Here is a 10976-nt window from a genome sequence, read left to right on the forward strand (position 1 = left end):
TGTAGTTGGTGTTAACTACAGGGATTTTAATCTGTTGCACCAGTCACTTCTAAAGTGTTCCCTTTGTTTATTTGGCTTCTGTTTGCAGGTCTCTTCAGTGTCTAATTTCCGCCCTGACACAAGGTAGCGGAGGTAGTCTCTTCTTTAGGTTCGCTTGTTCAGTTGTGTTGTGGGGAGAGAGGGGCACGGCAAACAAATATCACTAGTGTGTGTGGGGAGCACTCGCAGTGTTCTGGCCACACTGGGTTTGCCCCTGCTCGTGGCTTGTGTGCTTTCCCTGTCTACACTGCTCAGGCTCCAGGCTGCTCTACAGGGAGTGGGCCCTGAGTTGCGTGCACTTCCCAGGCCTAAGCCGCTCAGGTTCAGGTTTTCGGGTACTCCACAAAGACGCAGACTTGGTTGGGCCTGCGTTTTGTGCCTTCCCCGGTCGGAGCAGCTCAGGCAGCCAGGAGCTTGACGAGCGCACTCTCCCGGGTGCAGTGCGCCTTATCCCCTCCGCAGTCCCAGCCTCAGTTTCCGGGCACACCAGTGTGGTGTGCCTTGTGTCTGTTCTGGGAAGCTGATTTCTGGCTGTGACCCTCCCGGTGGATGTCAACCATCCAGAATCTCAGGAAGTCTTTGGTTAGAGACTGGAAGCCTGTTTGCAGTTTGGTAGGGGATGCCGTCTCTGGGGCCGAGTTTGCCCCTTTCCCCTCCCCCCTGCCTCTGGCGGGGGATGGGCCGGTCTGCAGCTGGCTAGCTCTTCTCTGGTATTCGCTCAGTCCTTTGTTCTGGGAACGGGCGGGTAGTGCCTAAATTTAGGGCTTTTCCCAGGTTAATTCTCTCTCTCTTGCTATCCCACAGTTTAAGTTGCTATCTCTCGTTAGCTCCCTCAGATTGCCCTCAGGGCTTTCAGGCCTGGTCCTTACCCTAAGCAATATTGCCTGCTCCTCTCCGTTCAGCCCCCACTTGCTGGTGGCGGATGCGAGCGTCTGGGGTACTTTTCTGCTGGGAGTTGTTTTTAGGCATGTAATCTGTGGGTTTTATTTATTTTTCCTCCCAGTTAGGTTGCCCTCCGAGATTTGAAAACTTCCCCCAGACCCGCTGGTGAGAGGGTTTCCTGGTGTTTGGAAACTTCCTCTATTAAGACTCCCTTCCCGGGATGGATCTCCATCCCTAACTCTATTGTCTCTCTTTTTATCTTTTATATTTTGTCCTACCTCCTTTCGAAGACAATGGGCTGCTTTTCTGGGTGTCTGATGTCCTCTGCTAGCGATCAGAAGTTGTTTTGTGGTTTACTCAGCGTTCAAATTATCTTTCGGTGAATTTGTGGGGGAGAAAGTGGTCTCCTCGTCCTATTGCTCTGCCATCTTAGCTCCTCCTCCAGGTGTAGTCCCCTTTCAACCGCTTAGGGCAGCTTTGAAAAACAATTAACTTCTTTTCTAAACTGAAATATAGTTGATTTAAATATTGTATTAGTTTAAGATGTGCAGCATAGTGATTCAGTATTTTTTGTAGATTATACTCCATTATAAATGATTATAAGATAATGGTTATAATTCCCTGTGCTATGCAATATATCCTTCTTGCTTATCTATTTTATACCTGCTAGTTTGTTAATTTCATACCCATAATTTGTCCTTTCCCCCTTTCTCTCACCTTCAGTAACCACTAGTTTGTCTTCTGTATCTGTTTCTCTTTTGCTATATACATTTTCTTTTTTTCTTAAGATTCCACATATAAATGATATCATACAATATTTGTCTTTCTCTTTCTGACTTATTTCAGCTAGAGTAATGTTATCTGGGTCCATCCATATTGCTGTATTTGGCAGAATTTCATTCTTTTTATGGCTGAGTAATATTCCATTGAGATGGTCACAGGAAACCAGGCAGCCACTAGGGCAGACCTCTCAGCCCTGCCTGGGGGCAGCCAGCACCTGCATGCTCCTCATGTGTGAAGTCCAGGCTTTTCCAACCTTTCTATCTGTTCCAGTGGTTCTCCAGTCAGTCAAAGAAGGCTTGTCTCCTAGGTATAAAATCCCAGGACTGGGGCACCCAGTCTGTGATTTCCACTGTTCACTTCCCATGGTAACTCTCTTTCCATGAATTCTCCCCTTTACTGGCACTAAGTCCCCTCCAAAGGGCACAGGTCCCCACCCTATCATTCTTATTTCCTTCCTGCCCAATTACATGTGGATCATTCTTACAGTCTTGTTTGTACAGCAGTCTTTTTCCAATTTCCAGTTAGTTTTCAGTGAGAATTTTTCCACATGAGATGTATTTTTGATGTGTTCATGGAGGGAAGGTGAGCTCCACATCCTCTTACTCTGCCATCTTAGTCTCAGATCAACAGTTAACTTAATGCAGTGTAAGAGGTTGTTAAAATTCCTCTACCCTGAACTTTTTCAAATGCCCCAGTTACCTTGTACTCCTCCAGTCTTCTGTCTTTGACTTTACCTGGAATTCTTTCCTCCAGATTACATAGTCCTTACACCCCTTAAGTCCCTTTTTTTCTTCTCATTACTCACTTCCATAAAGCAACAAACAGTGAAGCAGCATGGTAAACACTTATCTATACAGTGCATAGAGATGCCAGCAAAGGTCCATATAGTCAAAGCTATGGTTTTTCCAGTAGTCATGTACGGATGTGAGAGTTGGACCAGAAAGAAGGCTGAGTGCTGAAGAACTGATGCTTTTGAACTGTGGTGCTGGAGAAGACTCTTGAAAGTCCCTTGGACAGCAAGGAGATCAAACCAGTCAATTCTAAAGAAATCAACCCTGAATATTCATTAGAAGGACTGATGCTGAAGCTGAAGCTCCAATACTTTGGCCACCTGATGCAAAGAGCCAACTCACTGGAAAAGACCCTGATGCTGGGAAAGATTGAGGGCAAGAGGAGAAGGGGGCAACAGAGGATGAGATGGTTGGATGGCATCACCAACTCAATGGACATGAGTTTGAGCAAACTCAGGGAGATAGTGAAGGACAGGGAAGCCTGGCGTGCTGCAGTCCATGGAGTTGCAAAGAGTCGGACACGACTTAGTGACTGAACAACAACAGATAATTTTCCATTTACAGTTTGTTTGATTCCTTTCTCATTCCTCACTAGGCTGCTTCACTTCCTACTTTTATCCTTCTTTATATTCTACCTCACCGTTCCTGCATATAGTCACAGCATAAATATATCATTTAAGCTAATGAAAAAGCAGAATAATGGTGCTGTTTGATTGGTGAGGCTGTCAGATTAGCTAAATCAAATCTGCAAGTAGACAGAGTGCTGTAGCATTTGTTTCAAAAAAGGTATGTAGAACATAGCATACTATGAAGTGCCTCATTCATTGTATCATGCTCACAGCAGCTCCTCCAAAAGCTGAAGACATGGCCTTTGACCTCAAAAAGTTGATCATCTGCTTGGCGCAACGAAATATATGCAATTGGAAACATTTTAAAAACAAAATATCGACAAATACAGTTTGATTTTATAATAAACTGGGCCCCTAGTTAAGGTAATTTACTCTTCTGGGGACAATCAAGGAAGGTATTTGACATGTGCCAGTTAGACTCTCAAGAAGTACTAGATGGAATTGGATGAATTTAGAGGAAAAGAATAGAGAATTTAGCATAGAAGTATGGTGCCTTCCAAAAGTCTGGGTAAATTCAGATTTGGATTCAACATCATTTAATGATTAGTCACTATGTGTTAGGGTTGATGTTTTTACATATGTGATCTTGTAATTATCATAACAGCCTTGTAGTGGTACTAATGCTCAGGAGAATTATATAGCTAAACTAAAATCAATTCTAATACTTGATTATTTACTCTAAACTTGGTGCTTTTAAAACTACTGTTTAGGAGTAAAACAGGAAAAGCTGAGAAAGAAACAGAGAAATAAAATCTTGAAAGGTAGACAGGCTAATACAGCTGAGAACTGGATTTAGCTAAGTAGCACGGTTTATTTTTAGTGAAGAATCCACATGAAAGTGAGCTAACCTGTTTGTGCTCACTCTTACAAAGGGAAAGCAATTTCTTAAAGCTTCAGGACCATTTCTATATCATTTGCATTAAGAAAGATTAAATAGGAATGATTCAGGTTACAGTGTTTCCTTGGTAAGTTATGATTAGTGTCTTCCTCCAACATAGATGTGTGCAAATTGAATTCACAGTAATGTGATTTTTATTTGTAATGTACATTGCCATTGCATTCTGACAACTTGAGATCTGTCATGAAGAAATAAAATAATTAGCAATCAGCAGTGGGAGTTTAATATTTTAATTTTCCAGCTGTTGTGCAAAGTGTTTTTGTGCATGTAGATTCAATTAGTCATAAAGTAGGGAATCAGCATAATGCAGCTACATTATACAGTCTTTGAACATGCACTATAGATAGAAATTGACAGGCTATTTAGTTTATTGTCACTATTCAAAGGGAATGCAAGCACCAAAAATATTTCAAACTAAGGATTCTTAATGTTGACAAGGAAACATTCAGAATAAACATGTGACCACAGTAGAACCATGGAATACATTGAACCTGTAATATATAAATTGAGACAATAATTACAAAGGAGATATAATTTTTACAATATTTACAGTTTTTACAAACTATTTACAATTAAAAAATAAATACATACAACTGAAATATTTGTTTACCTAAATGAAAGATAAATATGATTTAATAACAAATGACAATCTGAGGTAAAATTTTTATAAATGTATGAGGACATAGCAACAATGAATTTAAATGTAAAGAAAATTTTTGAGATCAGTGACAATTAAAAAAATATATAGCAACATATCAATAAAAAATTGGCAAAGGCTATGAACCAAAACATCACAAAAGAATAAATATGAATATAAATAAATGTGCAAAAAATTTTGTTCTTACTAGTAAAAATATAGCAGGTAAAAAATGAGCAATGAGTTTATGTCCTAATCTTTCCTTTTCCCTGCATGAGATGCACAAAAGTGTTAATAACATGAAATTAGAAAAACATGATCATGTTCAAAACAATAAACTACTGTGTGGAACAGAAATAGAGTAGAGATAAGGTTAGTGGTAAAACCACAGGCATAACTAGTCTCAGATACAGGCAGAAGTTCTGAAAATTTTAATTTATATGTCATAAAGGAGCTGTAAGCATTGCATACATAGAAGTTCAGTTCAGTTCAGTTCAGTCACTCAGTCATGTCCTACTCTTTGTGACCCCATGAATCGCAGCATGCCAGGCCTCCCTGTCCATCACCAGCTCCCAGAGTTTACTCAAACTCATGTCCGTTGAGTCGGTGATGCCATCCAACCATCTCATCCTCTGTCTTCCCCTTTTCCTCCCACCTTCAATCTTTCCCAGCATCAGGGTCTTTTCAAATGAGTCAGTTCTTCACATCAGGTGGCCAAAGTATCAGAGTTTCAGCTTCAGTATCAGTCCTTCCAATGAATATTCAGGACTGATTTCCTTTAGGATGGACTGGTTGGATCTCCTTGCAGTCCAAGGGACTCTCAAGAGTTTTCTCCAACACCACAGTTCAAAAGCATCAATTCTTTGGCACTCAGCTTTCTTTATAGTCCAACTCTCACATCCATACATGACTATTGGGAAAAAACATAGCCTTGACTAGACGGACTTCTGTTGGAACAGTAATGTCTATGCTTTTTAATATGCTGTCTAGGTTGGTCATAACTTTCCTTTCAATGAGTAAGCGTCTTAATTTCATGGCTGCAATCACCATCTGCAGTGATTTTGGAGCTCCCGAAAATAAAGTCTATCACTGTTTCCATTGTTTCCCCATCTATTTGCAATGAAGTGATGGGACCAGATGCCACGATCTTTGTTTTCTGAATGTTGAGCTTTAAGCCAACTTTTTCACTCTCCTTTTTCACTTTCATCAAGAGGCTCTTTAGTTCTTCTTTGCTTTCTGTCATAAGGGTAGTGTCATCTGCATATCTGAGGTTATTGATATTTCTCCTGGCAATCTTGATTCCAGCTTGTGCTTCATCCAGCCCAAGTTTTCTCATGATGTACTCTGCGTGTAAGTTAAATAAGCAGGGTGACAATATAAGCCTTGAGATACTCCTTTCCCAATTTGGAAGCAGTTTGTTGTTCCATGTCCAGTTCTAACTGTTGCCTCCTGACCTGCATACAGATTTCTCAGGAGGCTGGTCAGGTGGTCTGCATACATAGAAGGACAGAGCTAAATTCACAATGTGAAAGCAAGAGCTTTGATGAAGCTCTCTTGATCATGAAAAGAAAATGATAAAACCTAGGACCATTGCCTGAGCTGTAGCCTTTTTAAAGCTGCATATTTTATAATTTTTCAAGAACAGATCTTTTACCTCCTTAGGTAGGTTTATTCCTAGGTATTTTATTCTTTTTGATGTGACCATCATAGCAAATTATATGTGATTGTTTCCTTAATTTCTCTTTCTGACAGTTCATTGTTAGCATATAGAAATGCAAGAGATTTCACTGATGAAAAAAATTGAAGACAACACAAATTGAAAGATATGTATTCATGAATTGGAATAATTAATGTTATTAAAATGACCATACAGTCCAATGCAATCTACAGATTCCATATAATCCCTACAAAAATACCAGGACATTTTTCAAAGAACTGGAGCAAATAATTTTAAAAACAGTATGGAAACACAAGAGACCCAAAAAGCACAGTAATCTTGAGAAAGAATAGAGGTAGAGTAATCGTGCTCTCTGACTTCAGATTATACTACAAAGCTACAGTAATCAAAAAATTACGGTACTGGTAGAAAAACAGACACATAGATCAATGGAATAGAACAGCCCAGAAATAAACCCATGTACTCATGGTCAATTAAATTATGACAAAGAAATCAACAATAAGTAATGGAGAAAAGACAATATCATCAATAAGTAGTTCTGGAATGAGCTGAATAGCTACATTTAAAATAATAAAATTACAACATTCTCTAACTCCATATATAAAAATTAATTCAAAATGGATTAAAGACCTTAATATAAGACTGAAACCATAAAAGTCCTAGAAGAAAACTTAGGTGGAACACTCTTTGACATAAATTATAGCAATATTTTTTGGCTATGTCTCCTAAATCAAAGGAAACAAAAGCAAAAATAAACAATTGGATCTTAATTAAAAGTTTTGCACAAAACAGAAAAAGAGACCCAGATGTACAGAACAGACTTTTGGACTCTGGGAGAAGGCAAGGGTGGGTTATACTAAAATTTTAAAACTCTGCTCATCAAAAAACATCTTTAAGGAAATGAAAAATGAAAACCCTACAGTGGAAGAAGATATTTTCATTTCATATAACTCATAAGGGAATTGTATCTAGAATTGAGAAGGTTTACACAAGAGTCAGATATGACTTAGGAACTAAGCAACAACAACTGAGTTCAAAAAGAAAGAGACACAAATAAATCAACAGAATATTAGACATGGGGCTTGAACAGACATTCCAAAAAATAGCCAATAACATGAAAAAAGTCTTAACTTCACTAATAATCAGATAAATGTAAAGGAAAACCACAATGAGCTACCACTGTACCCTCACCAGAATAAAATTGCACACACACACACAAAATGGAATGCCTTGATAAAGGTCAATCATTAACCTTCGATAATTAATTAACATCTTTATTTGTTGATACCTAGCTGGGTAGGCAGTAATAAACTCATGGATGGCCCTGGAAAGTGAAAGATCTCTGAAAGGTAAATAAGAAAATAGGTAGGTGAGATATGGAAAAGAAGAAAGGATGTATGACAGTTTCTTCCTACTTCAGTATTATGCAATGAGGGAAGATCCTCACCATTGTCATTGTACACATACATTGGAACAAACTTGGAAGCAAATCACTCATTTTTTGTTGCTACTCAGAGCACCTATCTATTGTTTCATTAACAACACCATTGTTGTTTCATTAACAACAGTCATTGTTTCATCATAACACCCCTTTTAGGTAGACAAAATAGTCATTCTTAATACATGAAAGAGAAAATTGAGTGGCAAACAAGTCTTCAATCAAATCATCCAACTGATGATTTGGGTAAGTTTCCAGCCCAAGTTTCTGCCAGGATTGTTTAACTAATTAATTCTTCCAATAATATCTTCCACAGGTCTAGAGACAAGGTGCCATCACATAAAACCTAGGGAATCAAATCTTGCATTCAGTGATACACATTTTTTGCCCACAAAGGGACAATTTAAATGCTACATGGCACAAGGAAAGGAAAATAAAGGGAATTCAATATGTATCAGAAAAGTTCAACCAATATACAAATGATTGGGGTGTTTTAAGTGCCTCCTGGTTTCTTAACTCTTGTTATCAATGCAGGGAAGACTAAACATTGTGAACTTTATACTTTAAGAATATTTTGTTCTTGTTGCCTAGGTTCTCAATCTCACCTCTTCACCTTGCCTGTGATGTCTTAATCATCTCCATGGCAACCATGTGACCTCAGAGACAGACTAGAAAGCCAGAAAAAATTAACAACCAGTACAGCAACCAGATCCCCTCAGAACTGCAGACTATGGTTGGAGCACTGAGGATCAAGTCCAACCAGTAAGTATTCCATTTCTGACTGAGTGTTCTCTAGAGCAACACTTCTCAAACTTCAGTGAATACTCAAATCACCTAGAGAATCTTGTTAAAATGGAATACTCATCCAGTAGGTCTGGGATGGGGTCTTAGGGTCTATATTTCCAACAACCTCCCTAGAGATGCCAAAGCTACTGGTTCCCTGAGAGTTTTTGGCATGACCAGGGCCAAGAACTGTCATTATGCCAAAGTAATGTAAGCACGACTTCATTTGGAGTCCCAGAGGAAGTGCTGTTTCGGACAGCAGTCCTGATGAACATGACATCTCTGATATTAGCTGGTTGTGTGTCCTTGGATAAATATTTTTACCTCTCTGAGTCTGTTTTTCTTCTCTGTGAAATTATGAATGTAGTCTGGATGATTTCTAAGATCAGTTTGGGTTGTAAACTTGTTTGATTCTCTTATAAAGAAGGAAAATGTAGAACCAAAGGCTTAGTCTGAGGGCAAAATGCCCCTATATTATCAAAGGAATGATGAAAGTAATCTACTATATCTGTTTCCTTTATCTTCTTAATTCCAAATCTTCTGTGTGTCTTCAGGTAATTTATTTCTTCTAAATGGGGATAATATTGGCATTTTCCTAAAGGAGAGGCAACATTGAACAGTGGATAACAGTTTTGAGCATTTCTGAACTCTCAACATACCTTTGTGACCTAATAGCTAACAGCTTTGGCTACTTGCTCGTGACGCTGTCCCTCTGATCACAGAGCAAAACCACTGTCTGCCACTGGTATCCAGTTCTGGTACTCAATTCTGCCTAGTCCCATTTTATTCCAGAAGATGCAATAGAGAGTTACTCAGAATCACCTCCTACCCTATTGCTGTTGAAGTAGTATGAGAACTTTCTTCTTGAGTTCCAGCAGTCATTTGGTGAGCCCACAGAAGAGAAAATGAACCCCCTGGTGAATACTAATGTTGACAAAGAAGACAACATTTCTCAGCAGGATGACACAACTTTTCAGCTCCTTCCTGAGAATCTAAGATATGATGAATCCAGTCAGAGTGATCATTTCCAAGAAGAACTAGCTGACTCCATTCAGGATGAAGTTAGTGACCCAGATCTGATGGGCAATCTCCCAAAACTTGTCATGACTCAGTGTATTCAGTTCGGCACGAAATGTGGTGACCAGCCAGATCTTCTACCAAGCTTCTCCAACCACACACAGCCAGCATCCAACGAAGACCCTACACAGCTGCAAGGAAGCGAGACACCTGTCATTCCAATCAAAAGAGCCCGCCTGCAAAAAGTTCAGCCATGCCTCTACTGCAGCCACAGTGGCCAGTTCACAACTGATTGCCTTGCCGAAAGTTCTCAAGCCCCAGGAAAGATAAGCAACCCAACTCATCAGTAAGAGGAACCCAGGCAACTCACATTGTTAACATACTCTCTCACCTCCAGCCTTACTGTTTGATAGCCTGCATTAACGTTTAAAATACAGGTGGGGAACTGATACCACTTTACAGACAGTCGGAAATTTCATGCTTCTGAGAATTTCAACAACCAGATCTTTTTCATTTGCTGACCCATCACCAGACCTGATCCAACAATGATGAAAACAACTTCCATGCACTTTCTGCACCTGGGACTAACTTTCCAAGAGTACTGAAAGCCTGAAGGAAAAAGTCTGCTCATTCGGACCCAATGGAAACCACCCTGGCAATGCATTGGAAAACTTCATCCTCACCAATGGGTAATAGACACCAGGGTTGAGTTTTGTGGCCCTAGTCTTTATGCCTACACTTGGCCCCAAGCCTCTCACCCTCACTCTCATGGGTCTGTATGCTAGTTCCCTGTTTTTTGTTTTTTAGGACTCTTGGCTGAAGTCCCAGTTGCATTTCCATATCCTACCAACATTTTCTACTAGAAGCTGAATCCTGATCCACCTGTTGACTAGGTTATACCTTAAAATAAACCAACTGTCATGGAAACACAGTTCTGCCGCCATTTCATATGATAATTTATTTTATTACTATTTAAATGCTTCTGCTCGCCCAACCACCTGAAACTTTTGCTATTGACAGACTTGATAGTATTGACCTCCAAGTTCTCTGCTTGGAACTTTGGGTATACTTCTTTGAGAATTAGCCCTTCAGGTTGGTGCATGTTTTTAGCCAAGCCCTAGCTGCCTCCCTTTTGCTTTAAACCTACTTCAGGTTCCAGCATGCCTTATGTCCAAGTCAAAATGCTCTGGGATGATGACCTCTCATAACTATTTAGTGAGAGTTGGAGAATGTGTTATATCATAATGACTATGTCTGAAGCATGTCCTTGCTTCCGGATATAGGGGACCTGGCTGACTAAATCTCACTGAAGACTGAGGATCAGGCGCTTCAGTAGTTTCTGACTCTAGAGGCCTCAGCATGATCTAGGACCTCTGCCCCTTGATGCTAAGCTCTACCCCT

At 39.7% G+C, this 10976-nt stretch overlaps 1 long non-coding RNA gene across 1 annotated transcript; it reads left to right on the plus strand.

Moving 5' to 3' along the window:
* The first annotated feature begins 8372 nt into the window (after positions 1–8372).
* LOC139033284 (uncharacterized) lies at positions 8373–10518 on the plus strand. The gene is made up of 2 exons (XR_011485887.1): positions 8373–8537; positions 9113–10518. It is a non-coding gene; the product is annotated as an uncharacterized lncRNA (long non-coding RNA).
* Positions 10519–10976: the final 458 nt, after the last annotated feature.

Source organism: Odocoileus virginianus, unplaced genomic scaffold, assembly GCF_023699985.2.
Source record: "Odocoileus virginianus isolate 20LAN1187 ecotype Illinois unplaced genomic scaffold, Ovbor_1.2 Unplaced_Scaffold_1, whole genome shotgun sequence".
In the NCBI taxonomy this organism is placed as follows: Eukaryota; Metazoa; Chordata; class Mammalia; order Artiodactyla; family Cervidae; genus Odocoileus; species Odocoileus virginianus.